Source organism: Octopus bimaculoides, chromosome 2 (genome assembly GCF_046866305.1).
Source record: "Octopus bimaculoides isolate indiv1 chromosome 2, ASM4686630v1, whole genome shotgun sequence".
Lineage (NCBI taxonomy): Eukaryota > Metazoa > Mollusca > Cephalopoda > Octopoda > Octopodidae > Octopus > Octopus bimaculoides.
Genome location: NC_142929.1, coordinates 1,501,183 through 1,518,655, shown reverse-complemented (window position 1 = coordinate 1,518,655; position 17,473 = coordinate 1,501,183). Strand labels below are relative to the sequence as shown.

The window sequence follows — 17,473 nt, the reverse complement described above, 5'->3', positions numbered from 1 at the left end:
TCCATACATCTATCTTTAATCTATCTTTCTTTTATTCTTAACATTCACTTCTCTCATTACATCACATACTTGATCATTAATATTTTTTCTTCTTGTTTATCTCCCCTGCACTATCATAATTTCCTTTCATTTTCACCCTCTCTAATTTATTACCTTATCGCTTCTATATTTCTCTTCTACCTACATCTCCTAAATTGTTCTCTTATGTTTATTCTTCACAAGGACTTCGTAAGTATATACAACCTTAATCGTCATATTTCCATTTGAATTACCGTTTTCCTCGTCTTCTCCTTTATAATACTTCCATGTTACCTTAATACGGATCTTGAGTAAACAAGAGTCCTTAATCCACTTCCACTTCATTCTTTTTAATTCTTACCCCTCCCCCTATATTTTCAGAAATGATTTCATTAACCTTCTATTATACACTTTACAAACAAATGTTTTTAAGCTAATCTTTCTTCATCTGTTTCTGATTATTTATAAAAAAATACTAAGTATTGTAATCACTCCATACCATCCTATGCTATTATCCCCAATGCACCAACAACCCACTTGGCTATCACTAGCACACCATCAGAAAAAAATACCCCTGCAACAGTCAAAACCTGCCACTACGCTGACCTCCACATTTCTACTCAATGCACAAGGTGTCAGTCGCTCCATCAATGCACAAAAATGGAAGATCCACTTCATTGAGGATTGGGTTGGTAACCATCCATACCACATCCCTTTCTTCGTTCTTACTGAGACCACGCTTGACAACTTCCACTTGGAAACCGAAGTGAAAGTGAGGAATTTCACAACCATCCGCGCGGAACGAGTCGATAAAAGGAAGAGTGGAACTGCCATTTTCCTTCATGATTCCTTTTCGGCAGATGGAAATATGATATTCCCCAATGGCTACTGTGAATCGGTCACCGTTCACAACAAAACCAACGATCTGATAGTAGTTGGGCTGTATAGGCTTCCTCAGACCCCCGTACTGAACTTTAATGAATGCCTCAACAGCATTAAGTGCTTTATTCAACAGTGCCATTCTAGTAAAATAATGATGATGGGAGATTTTAGTCTACCCTGTGTCGATTGGTCTACAAACAGTTTGAAATCAGGAACTCCCACCTCAATTGCTGACAAAGAAGCAGTAGAGTCACTTCTCGACTTTAGGAATGAGTTTTTCTTGTCCCAACTTGTCCTTGCACCAACAAGATACGAGAACATTTTATACCTTGTGTTTAGTAACCACACTAAGACAATACACAATATTTCAGTGGGGGCGGGGGGACTTTCTTTCAGACCATGACATGGTTCTCTGTAATCTGAGATTCGACCAGCCGAAAGCTAATCCTAGTGACCTCTCTCTAGCCCACCCATTTCATACCATGGATCTCTATGATGCCGACTGGGACGCAATCATAAACGGTCTATCACATGTTGACTGGTCTTCCACACATGGACACACCACGTCACAAACACATGTGATAAACACAACCCACCAAACCTTGTGAAGAAAATTAAGTGCAGGCAGAAAAACGATTATCAGAAAGATAAAAAGAACAAGCAAACAAAAAAATTAACAAACTAAAATACTGCCAAAAGCCACACAAGTTTGATGTTATCACTCTGCTCGAATAGAAAAACATAACCTCCAACAATGTATGAAGACCATCATCAATAACCGAAGAACAACTGAGGAGAAATGGACCGTTGAGAAAATCAAACTCAACCTCAAAGAGCTTTTCTCTTTTGCGAAAATCCACAAGATCATTGTCTCCACCGTTGACCCTCTAAGTGATGAAAATGGCAATCTCCAAGATAATGCCAAAACCATGAGTGAAATACTGCAGAAACAGTACTTCTCTGCGTTTAGCAATTCTGATATTGCCGATCTGGACTGTGTCAGTGGTGTTAATCCTCAACACCCTATATCGGACATAAAGGTTTGGTGCCCCTGATGTCTTAGCGGCAATAAACGAAATTAAACACAATTCAGCAGTAAGCCCTGATAAGTTCCCTGCTTGTGTCCTGAAGGTGTGTCGACACCAATTTGCATCTCCTCTTGCTAATCCGTTGAGGAACTCACTGGATGCTGGTTATATTCCTGAGAACTTTCTGTCCTAATTTTCAAAAAAGGAAAGCAAGTCCCTTCCAGTGAACTACCGACCGATCTCGATGGCCTCTCATATCATCAAGGTATTTGAGAGGGTGGTGAGATCACGGATAACCCACTTTCTTGAAAGCAACAGACTGCTGAACCCCAACCAACATGGGTTCCGTAATGGAAGGAACTGCTTAACACAGCTGCTGTATCACCTTGATGACATTTTGAGAGCTTTGGGAGGGGGCTCGAATACTGATGCCATTTACCTTGATTTCGGCAAGGTCTTTGTCAGGGTGGATCAGAAGATCCTCTTGAAAAAACTATCCAACATTGGTGTCTCTGGAAAGTTACTAAAATGGATCAAAAGTGTTTCCTGACAGGCTGAACCCAACACGTTGTAGTCGAAGGAGTAAAATCAAGCCCAGCCAAAGTCAGTAGCGGTGTTCCACAAGGCACTGTGTTAGGCTCACTTCTTTTCATAATCTATATCAATGACATTACCGACATCATCAAACACAATAACATAAGAATCTTTGCAGATGATTCCAAGATCCAGAAGGCCATCAATGAAGTGGGTGATCAGATATGTCTTCAGTCAGATTTATTGGCTGTCATCCAATGAACGGGAAAATGCTGCTGAACGAGGAGAAATTTGAGTAAATCCACTTTGGAAGAGAGGATATCTTGAAACTCTTGTACTTCCTTTGTTCAGGTGAAACTTTCATGGCACATCCAACAACATCAGAGACTTGGGAATAATTGTGGATAACAACATAAGCGGGGCCGCTCATATAAACAGCAAAGTTGACATGGTCCGCAGAATGTATTCCTGCATTCTCAGAACTTTCCAATCGAGACATGTTTACACCATTTTGCCTTTTCTTCTCTACTTTTGCCCGACCCCACATTGAATACTGTTGTCCACTGTGGTTTCCCCACACGAAACGAAGTATCATAAAAATTTAATCAAAGATCAATTACAAAAAAGAAAGATGGCATGACAAGCCTTGACTACTGGGGTTGACTAGAAAAGCTCAAAGCTTTATTCTCTCCAACGCTGCCGTGAGCGCTACATCATCTGCATCATGTGGAAAATATTCCATCAGCATTGCCCAAATGATGTTGGCATCACCTTTAAGATACACCCAAGACTTGAACCCCGTACTATCCACCCACAACATAAATCATACTCGCATCACACAACAACAATATGCCACAATTATTTCACCTCAATTGGCCTAATCTGACAACGGGAGAGTTCATTATTATATATACATATATATATATATATATATATATATATATATGCATTTAAATGCCTGTCTGTGTGCGTGTGTACGATTTAAGCACGTTAACAGAAAATATGCATTGCACTTCTCTGAACCATCTCTATGCCAGAAATTTTGATCATGCTTATTAAATCGCTAGAGTTTATGCAGAATCATGATTTGGACTGTTTCGTATTTTTATTCCTACATCACTTATTATCTATTATACACCGTACAGGCATATCCTATATACTGTAGTTGCTTCGACGTTTTCAATATATTTGTGCTTATATTGCTAATGTGATCTGCCAGTTGTTTGGCCCTGTGTGATGTTGAATATTTACTGATATACATCCTTGACAAAAAACATTATCAGGCAGTTTTATCGAGGTTGTATTTGCCGGAGCCGTTTGTTCTATGTTCTCTTTCATTTTTGAGTCTTTTTACTGTAGAACTCGAACCTTAAGTTCTTTTATTCTTTTCAGTTAATTTTACACGAGTTTTATATTACTTTCAATAATTACTACTAGAATTTTCGCTTTTAATCGCTTTTATTTGTACAGGTTTTTCCCTTGATGTGCTTTCTGGGAGCCTGAACTATTACCTGGGTAGATTTGGGAGGCTTATAGCCACGCACAAGCCCATTGTACATTTAAGATACCATTCCGGTCACTAATACTACAGAGTTGGACGTTCGCATGAACACATGCAGACGCCTAAACAAGCCCCACCTTGTTACTCCTGTCGGAACATACACAACCGCTGTTTTTAACCATGCATCCAGAACCAATAATTTACCATCCTGATCCAGACAGATTGTACGTACCTCAAGATGAAGGCCTTTCAGAAATGACGCTGCCATCCGACCCCCACCCCAATAAATCAGGCTGACTAAGAGATATAAATATACTTCTTAACCATCGAAAGCCGGCACCAATGTCCGCATATCAGAAATTCTTCTATTGCAGACTTCTTCTGTCATATGTAATTAATGTGACCGAAGTCGTTAAGCAAACTTTCTGGCGTCCAATCCAACGACAAACTACCTGCAGTTTACAGACCCTACTCAGATATTAGATTCGTTGTTCGGAAAAAAGTAACTGTGAAAGGCCACCTATTTTATTCTAATGGAAAGTTATGTAACTTCCTGGTGAGCGACGCTTTTCAAGAGACCCTTCTAGAATATTTTGTTTTGGTATTGCTTTGCAAGATCTCGTGTCATTTAAGAACCTCTCCATTTTTGCTTGCAAACAACCGTGAGCATTTTTATTAACATTCTTATCTGATAAAAAGGATTCGATGTGAACTTCTCCATGTTCAACCTTTCACTTCCTGCTTTTGTGTGAATGTTTAGTTTCTTGTTGCTTTCCTTTACTGAAGCAAAATCATGTTTGTGCAGTTGTTGTTTTTGTAGTCTCTTATACTGTGGTTGTTGTTATGTTTGTGTGTTTCCCTCTTGTCATTTCTCTTTTCTTGTGATTGTGCCTGTTTGTATTCCTACTGTGGTGACATTGTGATACAAACTCTTGCTTGAATATATTTCTTTTGGATGTCTCTATGGTATTCGCGTTGTTCATGTGAACTTGTAATTCTCTGAAATGAAGCCACAACCATCTCACGCATTTTGGGATTTTGTTTGGAGCGGTTTCTTTCTAAATTTTTCTCATTCCTAACTTTCTCACACAACGAAGTACCCGAATCGATAAACTCTGAGATGAAAGAGGGGAGAGGAATACATTGGTTTGTTTTAGTGTAAACATTTTTGTGTGTGTGTGATTTATTTATTTGGGAGGGGGGGGCAGAGCTGACTGACGCCGTTTTGGTGGTGCTTTCAGTTATCGTTTTCGCTTATTCCTTTGTTTTTCTCGCTGATCGTGTTGTTGTTACTGTGGTTGCTCTCTCTTAGTTTTGCTTTTGTAGTATTACCACTAAGAACCTTAATTCATGTAACATCTGCTGTAGATGGAAAGCACTTAAGTGGACGGTAGCATAACATAAATGCCGTCATGCGCACTCCTCCATCTAAGGCCACAAGCAAAAGGATTCTATTTGGCAAATCGAATAGATCAGGGATCGTTTCGAGTCTCTCTTGAATGGTGTGTATCAAGGTCTACGTCTCTATCACCAGTCAGTTCGCCTCATGGAATTCTAGCCCAAAAGCAAATCACATCAAGCAAAGCCTCTGCCAACAATTCTATACTGTCCAAAAGTTTCAAATATGGTGCTAAAACGTTAGATCAAAAGTGTTTTTATTGTTAAGTCATCTAGAGAATCCGGTATATACTACATGATTGTCACACATTGAATGGTATTTCGAACATGTGTTACGCTCAGCGACACAATTTTTTCTATTTGTCTCATTCATTATTATTTTTCTCCTTCTGTGAATATATGTATATTTTCTGCTTTCCTTTCTATCTCTTCCCATGTGACTGGTAGTTCCCACACTACATTGCGGAGAATATTTTTTAATTCAATTTCTGATTTTAACGCTGCTATTATTGTATCTTCTAGCGGTTCCTTATACTTCAGAATTAATCTCGGCAGCCCGTCCGTAGGTTCCAGTTTCTTCGAAGGCAACAATTCCATTTTGAAATCGTAATTTCATAAGGTAGTTACCCCAGCGTTGTAATTGATTGGCTGTATTTGTGGGGACACCTTTTTTTTGTTCCATATATTGTTAGTAGTGGACAGTGATCTGTCTGCAAGGTAAACTTTCTTCTGTGCAAGAATATATGAACTTTCTTCACTGCATAGATAATGGCTAGTGCCTCTTTTTCTATCTCGCTATAATTTTTCCCGCCGATAATAATGCACGTGACGCATGTGCGATCGGTTTTACGTTACCATTTTCCAACTTATGTAAGATTACTGTTCCGATCCCAGACTCGCTAGCATCTGATGCTACAATTATTTTTAGTTTTGTATCAAAATGTGCTTGAGATAGCTGTGATATTAGTATCTTTTTTAATCTTTTAGAATGCTTTTTGGCATTCGTCAGTCCAACACCATTTCACATCTTTTTTCGTTAGTTTGTTTAAATGCTCTTAACTCATGCATTCTTGGAATATACATTTGATAATAATTCGCAAGACCTAGAAAAGTTTGTAAAGTTCTTATATTAGTCGAAGGAAGCATATCTTTAAGTGCATCTGCCCTGGACGGGTCCGGTTATCGTCCATTCATGTCGATAATTTGTCCTAAATACTTAATTTCAGGTTAGAAAAATTCTCATTTTTCCTCACCTGGTGTGAAACCGTAATCTTTTATTTTCTCAAAAACACACTTTTCGTGCTCGACATGCTGATCATGAGATTCACTTTTAATTAATATATCATCCAGGTGTGGAATTGCGAATTCACAGTCCACTGACATTGTATCCGTAACCTGTTGAAAAATTGCAGGTGCGACTTTTATTCCGAAAAGAAGTTGGTTAAACTGGTATAACCCTTTGGGCGTTTTTATCGTTAACAGCTTGGGACATTCTTCGTCTACCTACAGCTGTAAATAAGCTTCCGATAAATCCAGTTTAGAAAAGAGTTTGCCTCCATTAAGCTTGGCAAAAATCTCCTCTGGGCTTGGTAACGAATACTTATATTAAAGACATTTATTAAATTGTGTCGAAAAATCGGCGCAGCCCCTTATTTTGTTATTTTTCTTTTTTATGTACACAGTTGGTGCTGCCCATTCCAAATAGTCTAATTTTTGTATTACACCAATATTCTCTAGTCTTTTCAATTCTTTTTCTTCTTGATTCAGTGCCGCAAAAAGCACAGCTCTCTTTGGTTTAAAAACCGGAACAGCGTTTTCTTTTAATTGGAATTTCACTTTTATTTTCATAAATGTACCAAATTCTTCCGAAAAACACCATATATTTTTTTTAAATTTCATTTTTAACTTCTCAAATTCCTTGTTCAAACTGGCGTGCGACACATTCCCATTATTACAGAATATACTTATGGGCAAATCCCACAAATTGAATGTCTCCATCCAATCTGTACCAAACAGACTCATGGTATTTTCTAATATGTAGACTTTCGTTTTGATCGTCTTCTCATGAAATGTTACATTTGGCGTCAATTCACCCAGGAATCGAACTTGCTGTCCAGAGACTCCACGAGATGCTTGCTTTGTTTTCTTGAACATAGGTCTTCCAATTTCTTCCAAGTTTCAGTATTTATTATTGAGATATTGCTCCTTGTGTCTAGTTGTAATCTTGTGTGTACATTAATAATTTTTACCGATACATATTTTCGTTTTTTTCGTCTCACTATCTGTTCTCATTGAAAACACTTTATTTGTTTTTTCGTTCGACTTTTTCTTTTTCGCTCAACATTGCGATTGTTTATGCCCCATTTTGCTATAAGCAAAACATTCTTTATTTTTAAAGGGGCAGTCCCTTTTGAAGTGCAACTCGTCACAACCATAAGACGGTTTGGGCCTTTTTTTATTTGTTTGTTTGCCATACACCTGTACATTTATATTATTTTCAATTTTCTTTCCGTATCCTGCAGTAAGTTAATGTAGACTTTCTTTTGCGACTTTTTTGCACGGTTAATTCAGTGTCTTGTGTCAATTTCGTTAATATTCCCGCTCCTATTTCTGCATCCTCACTTGCAGTTAGTCCTTTGACAAATATCAAATATTCAAACATGTCTGGGGACAACTCTCCAAACTTGAAATTTTCGTATGCTTTGTTTACAATTCCTGCGTATGTAACAGTCATCAATTTTATTCTAGTTTTCAAATTTAGGCATTCCCAACGTATGTTGAATATCAAACACTTTTCACTGAATATATTAGTTAATATTTTAGTTGTTTCTTCAAAACAAATTTCTGGCACCTATTTTTGGTAGAATAAAGTTGCAGTATTTCTCGTGCTCTGACGGAACTGGTTCATGCAAAAGAATTCTTACCTTCTTTTCGTTTGTCCAGCCTTTGCACTCCTCTTTAAATATTTCTTCATACCTTCTATAGTATGAAGAAAATGTAATCCCATCTTCGGGATTATACAGCAATTCTTCAATGGAGTTGGCTACTCCATCCACCGAATACGATGCCGCTGCGTTCTTGGATTGTAGCAATAATCCTATCAACTGCTGGTTTAGCTGTTGTTGTTCCTGTTCACGGTATTCTTACTGCCGTTGTAACAGCTGCTGCTGCAACTGTTGTTATTGCTTCACAACGGAAGCTAGTAGTTCTTCCATTTCGACACTCCTACGAGCACTTGTAATCTCGTTACCACTGTTATAACGTCACCATTTTAGAGTGGGAGGTATCCACGTCGCCACCGCTATGACGTACGACTTGTTGTCGTCACTGTTATATCTGAACTGTTACAATATCAAACCTTCCTCATGCTTTCTTATTACTCTCCAACTGTGGAGCTTTAACAAGCATTCCATGATATCTCTATTCAATAATTCCTACGATTTGTACAATATGATTGCGTTTCTTTTATTGGCCACACAGGGATAAATGCAGATATCAAAGTAAGAACGCCTGATTCATTCTATAAACCTTATATTTTTAGCAGTCATTTTGTTGTTGGTTGGTAAAGTCTTTTAAACTTTTGCTGCCTTATATTTCCCATTTCACTTTGTTTCGTACTTTTTATTCTCGATTATTTCTTCAATAAAGATATATTCTAATAAATGATGTTATATGCTTGTATTCTACTTGCGTTGTGTGTCGAGGATAATGCGAAGATTTGAAAATATCTTGAAGTGTATTTTGTTCTTTACATTTCCTGAATATCTATCAATTTCTGAATACCTATATTTTACTCCGTTATCAATTAATGTAATTTGCAACTAACATTTTCTTTTAAAATGTCTGACGAAGTTTTAAAATAGATATATATTTACAAAACCTCTTCAAACCTGACTGAATGGTACATTAGTTATTTGTGTGCTTTAGATATCGAAAAAAAAAATATTATGTTGAGTCTGTTTGAGGTAGATGTCGGTTTCGATTCCCCTGTTTATTTTAACAATTTTGATATTGAGAGACATTTGATTTTTCATTATGTGTATTTTGTTTATGTTCTTAATTAAAAATTTCAACTCATTAAGTCCATTGAAACTGTGTAGACACAGGATAAAGCAGTCACTCGAATATCATTTTAATTTGTTTAATAAATATTTATGGAAGCGGTTACCTCAGCTTCCTTATGTGGTTTGTGCGTTTATTAAATCTTCTAAGTTCGCTTTGACTAAATTTATGTACGTGGTGGCCCCAGATATTTGTTTGTTAATGTTTCCATCGATATAGAAATAGCTATTTTACACGATGCATTTTATTCCTTGAATAATGAATGCTTCTCAATTTGTTTAAATGTACATAGAATTTCCATGTAGTAGTCCGACGTTCTGTAATCCATATTGACGTGCAACTGAATTTTAAAGTCCAACTGTCAAATGAGAGGATAACTGTGCCATTGTTCATTTTCACGGATTAGGTTTTAATGCCCAAGTTTATTTTCTCATGAAATCCGGTGTTTCAAAAAAAGATTCCAGAAGGTGTCTGAGTCTATGTGATTCAGAGGACAAATCCTGCACAACCGTTGAAAACCGAAGATAATCACGGTGTGGTCTCCCAAAACACTGAAGCTGTTAATCACGAGGTATGTCTTATTGTTTTGCTCCTGTTTAATTTAAGGAATGCAACAGATATTTATTTATCGTTCAAGTTTATTCAAGACCCATATGTTGTGGTTTTGTTACTCATAAATGAATATGAAAATTTTATTCATTACTTATGATTTTGGTAATGTTTTATTTTTCATAAGTGGTATCATTCAGTAAATTTAATGCAGCGTTTTATAAAATTCAAAATCTATAATGACGACAGAATTACTCTTATTATACTCGTTAATTACTTTATTATCATTATTTTTAAGTTTATAGATGATTTTTCCGTGTTTTTAGCTGGTGTTGACTCAACTTTTTTGATATGGTAATTCACTACGCAGGAAGGTGACGACATAAACACGAAATATTAGACACACTTCAGAGAATTTGATACAAATTGATTTTGATATGAAATGGTTCTACAGATATTTTCTACAGAAATTTACATTATTGCACATATTTCTTTAGAATTAATGTTTTGTAGAATTCTTTTACGAGAATTTGTTTCACAAATTATATTCGATAGTTCACATTTGTTCCATATTCTGGCAGCTGGGCCTCAAGGAGACCCTTTATGTTCTGACCCATTGTATTAGCATTGCTCTGTTCGTTCGAATTCTTGCATTCGTGTAATTCTCTTTTACTGTTTCTCTTCATTCGTCTCAGTTCATTATCTTTTATTTCCCTGTGTAAATATTTTGGAATTTACGCTATTGTTTTTCTTTTCCATGACGTCAACATATTTATCTTTTTGAGACTTGTTTTATTTTTACTGGTTTCTCTTCTCTTTGAGAACGAGGTATCTATATTATATTAGTTTTTAAATTGTTTTTCTAATTATTAAACCGATTGTCACTTTTCTCATATTTGGAATCATGTTATTTCATCATTTTCAAGTTCTTCTACACAACATTTGTGCTCTTCCAAAGCAGCCCTTTAATGTTTTTGTAATTCTCACTTCCAAATGTAAATCAATTGATTTTGAATTTCTTCTCATTGGCTTTTACCGTGATCATCGTATTTCGATTTCTATGCTGAATTTAGAGCAATTCTTTCTCAGACATTGTTGTCCGAGTACATTAAGCGTAAATTCAAAATAAAATGTTGAAAACGGAACTAGAAATATAGAATTGCAATTCTTTAATATATTCTAAAATGTAAATTTGTAAATTGTGAAGTTTTAGTTCTAAACATGGATTAGCGAGATATAATCAAATCGGCTTAGCATTGCATATTTGCATTACGGTTATCTTCTCTCATTTCTTATTCTGTTCCAGCTTCCGAAACAATGCAGTTTCAGTTGATCTGAATAATTTAAATATTATGAAAAGATCGCAATTGTATTTGCACTACCTGTCTACCTGTATGGAAGAAACATTTTCTCCGTTTGTGTTCTACCAGGCGCAATCAAAACTGCCGCTATGGCCATGCAATAAAAGAGAGATCACAGTAATTAATAACGAACTGAAAGGGGTTGACACTAACTTCTCAATCTTGACAAGAAATGTTGGTAAAATTAATTGGAATCAATCAGAAAGAAGAAAAGCGTTTCGAACAGCGGAATTCAGTCAAACTCAATAAAACTATTGAAAGTTGCGAAAACCATAATATCTGAAAACTGTTCTCGATACACGATATTCGGGATTTCGCCGTCCTCTAGATAAGAGGCACAATTGTGACTATGCTAAAATTATCCAATCCATTTGTAGACTTTTCGTTCCAGCAAAACATTGTTTTAATAATTTAATGAACTAACCCTCATCAGTCAGCAAAAGACAAGTTTCTGAATGCTCCTATACGGCATGTGCAAATAATTCTCGTAAATTCCTTAGCAGTAATTAAAGATTAACGTTACACTCGTTTGTAGAAAAGAAAAAGTGGAATATCCATGGTTAATTTAATAACTACGACAAATTAACTGACATATTAGTCCAAAGTTCCGACAAACTACTAAAGACCACGCGTAGACGTCAGTGCGCAACTCGTTGTTTCGTGATTAATTGACACGCCTCCTCTTATAGAAATAATTATCGATTTAGCTCTACACGTCACTTTATCTCATTATCTACCGATTAGTCTACCTGTCTAGCTATACGTGTGTATATGAGTTTGCTATATATATATCTGTTTATATGGGCACGTGTATTTATTTAATGTAGTCATATATATGGTCACACACAAAAACTTCATCATGTATAATCATACGCATACATACGCATACACACATGCACGCACGTACACACACACACACACAAGGATATATATAGTATAAAAGTGTCGAATATTACATGTATAGATATAAAGATATAGACATATGTATGCATATACACATTTGTATTTGAACATGCATCTACATACATAAGTGTGTGTGTGTGAGTGTGTGTGTGTGGGTGTGTGGGGGGGGTGTAGGTACAAATGCAAGAGTAAAACGTTTTCCAATTCTGATCTGATTTCCTTTATTACTCTATACGTCTCAGTAAGACAGGGAAGTTGGAGTGGTTTGGAAGGCGAAACTTCACATTAATTTTTTACCAAAAATATTACTGATTCCATCGTAATTAGAAACAGTAGTATCAGGGACAGTACGACCAATAGCCTCAACAACGAACAACTATAACAAAATCAAAAGCCAAAACTACAGCGACAAATGTAGCCGCAGCAAGAACAATGAATTGTCGAGCAAAGCTTAGAATATCACGACCACCACCACCACCACCAGCAAAGCGTGTATTGCCACTACCACCACCACCAGCAGCCCAACAAGATGTAATAAAGCTAGCGATAATGATGACACAAACAACATCAACAGCGACAATAAAAACACAAACATTTCTCCAAGATTAGAATCGGTCTTCTTTCCATCCCACAAATAGACATAAACATTTCAAAAAGGTGGAAACACATCGACAAGAACAGAGAAAAAATTACTCTGAATATACAACACTTTTTACATTAAGCAGAAAGGGAAACAATTCTGTAGAAATGTTCATCGTCGAAAAGACTGAAATTTGAGCGTACACCTTCAAAAGAAGCGGAAATCCGCTGGAGCAATATATAACAAGATGTCTGTTTTGCGAGACATGACCATAATTTCATACACATACGAGATTTTAAGATATTTCAACTGCTGTTCCAATCAAATACAGGTACACCAGTATTATTAGTACCAGCATCATCTACAACACCATTACCAAGAGAATCAAAGATACTATTATCACTTCTACATGCACAACCTGATTTACGCACAACTGTTTTCAGATCACACTCCACCCAACACGAACAAAACAAAGAAACCATTAACTACACGACCGTAAAGTGAAAGAGAATAAATTCAACCCACACAATGGCTACGTTATGTTAACTAACAGCATTCCGACACACATGAAAATCGTCCACATGTCACAATACAGATACAACACCTTAAAAAATAAATATCTTAAATTGTGGGGGACCTCAGAGGAAATGTAAATAATAGACTATAAAGAATTACTTGTGGATACAACTACAACGTACTGGAGGAAGAAACACTTCTTCCTTCCACAGAAACAAAGCAAATGATTTTCTTTTCGTTACTTTCTTCTTCGTCCTATCTAATATGGCTTTTCTAGGTATAGGCAGTATAAATGCACGTGGTCTGAGTTCACCTTGGAAGCAGAACTACTTGCTCAGAATCTTCAGGACAATGCTTTCTGGGGTTAGTATTGTAGATAGCATTTAATACAGAGTATCTCAGTGACAGGTAATATCTCGTAGACATTTTGAGGTAGCTGTTAGTGATGCGGGTGATATATTCCACACTAGTATAGCATCACCAAAATTTTCTATCGCACCGCAAAGGTTCGGTAGCATCTTTATCCCTCCTGTTTATCATGCGATTAGTAGCTATTTCATGTTCCTAGACAGCGGATTGTCCTTCTAGGTGGGTTGTTACGTAACTATCACAGGTCCAGAAGAGGCTATTCTGTTTAGGTACATACTACCTGTTCATAAGTAATTCCTCTACTCTGAAGATATCGCTTTCACCTTTGAGTACGCGTGTAATTTATTGGTTCCTTTTTTTAGTGTTCTGTAGGTGTAACGTGAACAGACTCAAAGTTTCTGCCATCAACTCATACTCTTCCATTAGGTCCTGTTGCCGTCGCTGTTTCTGCAAAAGTTGCCAGCGGTGATCAGAGTACAAATTTCATCAAGTGTGTCGAGTGTAATATCGCTACTCGCATTGTTACAGATGGACTTATTGAAAGTAGAAAGCTCTGAGTTCCATATTTCCTTGAGTCTGCAAAAATATTCATTTTTTTTTTTACTCTAGCTTTATTGCCAGCACCAACGTATGCAATATTTTCATCCGTTTCAAGATACTTATTGTATCCATCATTAGAAACAGGGTAGATGTGCAAGTCCCTCATATTCAATCTCTCTGTCTATAAGACAATCTGTCCTCTTTCCATGGTTGACTATCTTGTATGAGTGTCTTACCCAAATTCCATTCCTAATATCCCGTGAGAATCTTGTGAGTTCTTATTTTCTCTTGATGGCGTGTACACGGTACATGAATATAACTGTTGGTCATCAACAAAAAATGGGTGGGTAGCATTAGTTTTTCTCTCTTCTGCGGATCCCAACTTGGAGAGTTGACATTTCGTTGACAGGGTTGACATGGGGTTCGTGGCCAATATAAAACAACATTACAGATAAACTGTCAACCTGGAATATTCCCTTCAATAATTTAATTGTGTTTGTGATTATAAGTGCTGTTTCAGTGATAATTGTGTGGACCACGATGTGGTCAGTTTTTCACTGGTATGAACTATAACAGTTGGTACTTTGACAATGTGTAGACATTCTCACAACCATTAGTGAAGGACTAGTTTAAACTCTTTCTCACAGATTACGTGCATGTTGCTTATCTTCCTTCTGAACACTTTTGTAGATGAGAAATTTAGCAGCATCCCAGACTCCTTTCTTCTTTCCTGCCAGATCATTTGTTACCATATCATTTGTTAGCAGTCGTCTTGAAGAAACACATAAAAACAACCTGTGTACAGTTTGTACATCACATTCAAACATGCTGTCACCCTGTAGTTTTTGGCCACTTGGATCCCTTTGTTCTTCAGGACAAATGGAGTCGATGCGGCCGTCAACTAATCTGGTATGCCTAGCCCAGCCTCTATTGGTTTTTAAATAGGGTCGTAAGAATCTTCCTGCAGAACGAGAGAAATTTCTTCAGGGTTTACCAGATAAATCACCAGGATACATCTCAATCAACAACTCCCTACTAGAATGTTCCATGATACCACACTTTTACTGAAAAACGACTTAACAGATCCTATCAGTTGATGCTATTAAGTTAGACATGGTCCGGGTCAATTTTTGTCCGAAACATATCTCAGTTATATATGTATGCAATACGTGCATGTATTTATATTATTGTTGAATATTCATTTCTATGGAACAGACGAAGCATTAATATTTCTAATGATCGCTGAAATAGTAAAATATTGGAATTACTGCACATTTTAGTGATTAGTCGTCGTCAATGCAATTTATAAATTGAAATTCAGCGGAGAAATACATTTGAGTATTTACAGACGTCTGATGAGTTTTATCGGTCTCGGCCAGTATAAGCTCAGGCCATATCTAACTCAATAGCACCACCTTGAAAAATGCGAGACGCTTATAGTACCCAGGCTTCCCAAGCAGTCACCCATCTAAGTACTCACTAGGCTCGACGTTGTTTAACTTCTGTGATCGGACGAGAACCGGTGCTTTCAACGTGATATGGCTGTAAGATCAATTTGCAGTTCAAAATGATACTGTTTGAATTTAAAGTGTGTTTATAGATACTAAAACAGATCCCTTACTAATATAAGTTAAGTGGTTGTTGTTCTTTTTTCAGTTTGTCTGAAATGGCATAGTAGTTCATAGGTATATTTTACATTCTTATTCTAGACGTCGTTCTACTTTTAAGGTTTAACCCCGGGAAATATGTAGTTCCATCCACTACACAAGGTATTTGCTTCTTTTCTAGCATAACTGTATTCATCTTGGTTCATATCATAAACTTAATTCACATCGAGGTTTATAATCTTTATTATATACATCTGCATTCATTATTCACTTCTTTTATCTTCATAGAATGAATGAGCTTATTTTCTTCTAATAATATTTTTTATTTTCTCTATGAAATTTAGAGAAATACATCGGAAATTCAAACAAACAATAACAAGTGAAATATACATTATATCTCTTCAGTGATATTCTAATAACTTGCTTCCATCTTAGAGAACTCGTCCGTCTATTTTGAAAATTAATCTTAATTCTTAGTGTAGAATATGTGTGTGTGTGTTTGCGTGTGTGTGGGTGTAGCGTTTTTCTTTTATCCTTTTTCTTGTTTCAATCATTGGACTGCGGCCATACTGGGGTACCACCTTGAAGGGTTTACTCGAATAAGTCTATCGTTCTCTGTTGCTGAACCGCCAATTTGCGGAGATGCAAACACATCGACACCGTTAGTCACACACACACACACACACACACACACACATACACACACACACACACACACACAAGCACACACATATATATATATGTGTATGTATGTATGCATGCATGCATGTAAGTATGTGTATATGTGCGACGGGCTTCTCTCAATTTCCGTCTACCGAATCTACTCTCAAAGTTTTGGTCGGCTCAAGGCTATAGTAGAGGACATTTGCTCAATATACCTCACACTGGCACTGAACCCGAGTCATTTGACTGCGGCCATGCTGAAGCATCACCTTAAGAGGTTCTAGCCGAACAAATCGATCCCTGGACTCTTTGTATGCCTCGTACTTATTCTGTCGGTCTCTTCTGCCGAACCGCTACTGGGACATAAACACATCAACATCGGTTGTCAAGCGATGGTGATGGGGGGACAAACACAGGCACAAACAGAAATATACACATATATATAGTTGTGTGTGTGTGTGTATATATATATATATATATATATATATATATATACACACACACACAAATATATATCTTCAGTTGTATAAAATATAAGACAAGAATAATGATATTCCGTTCTTTAGAAAAGAGTAGTGTGTCTCAACGAATTAGTTTTATTTACGCGAAAGCTTGTTGCCTTTTATGATAGAATTGATGAACCTACATTCCTCCTAAAAAGACAAAAATACTGACTATACAATACGGTGCTTGGTCCTTATGGGTGAATGTGCTAATGTCTCCATGACAAAATAAACTGAATGATGTTCTTACAACTTTGAATATTCCTCAACCATCATTAGTAATTAAGCAATAGACTGATCCTATCTGATTTCCATAACCATTTTATAAACAACGGTTACCTATATCTCTATTTTTCTTTTTCAAATTTATACTTCAACATTTTGTGAAGAATATAAATCGCAGTAGAAATTATTTTCCTTCGTTCTATTCTGAATTCCGGAAAACAACACATATCATCA

General features: G+C 36.5%; 1 protein-coding gene, 2 long non-coding RNA genes and 1 pseudogene across 5 annotated transcripts in view; 2 read left to right on the top strand and 2 right to left on the bottom strand.

Annotated features, from left to right (window-relative positions):
- Positions 1-17,473, top strand: part of LOC128250374 (uncharacterized) — a 144,384-nt gene that overhangs the window by 51,313 nt on the left and 75,598 nt on the right. The gene's annotated exons all lie outside the window — the stretch shown is intronic.
- The window catches only part of LOC128250371 (uncharacterized), a 53,113-nt gene that overhangs the window by 14,532 nt on the left and 21,108 nt on the right, over positions 1-17,473 (bottom strand). The window lies entirely within an intron of this gene.
- Positions 8,592-14,484, top strand: LOC149136853 (uncharacterized). Its single transcript, XR_016238078.1, has 2 exons — positions 8,592-8,861; positions 11,279-14,484. It is a non-coding gene; the product is annotated as an uncharacterized LOC149136853 (long non-coding RNA).
- LOC128247181 (5S ribosomal RNA) lies at positions 15,673-15,791 on the bottom strand (annotated as a pseudogene).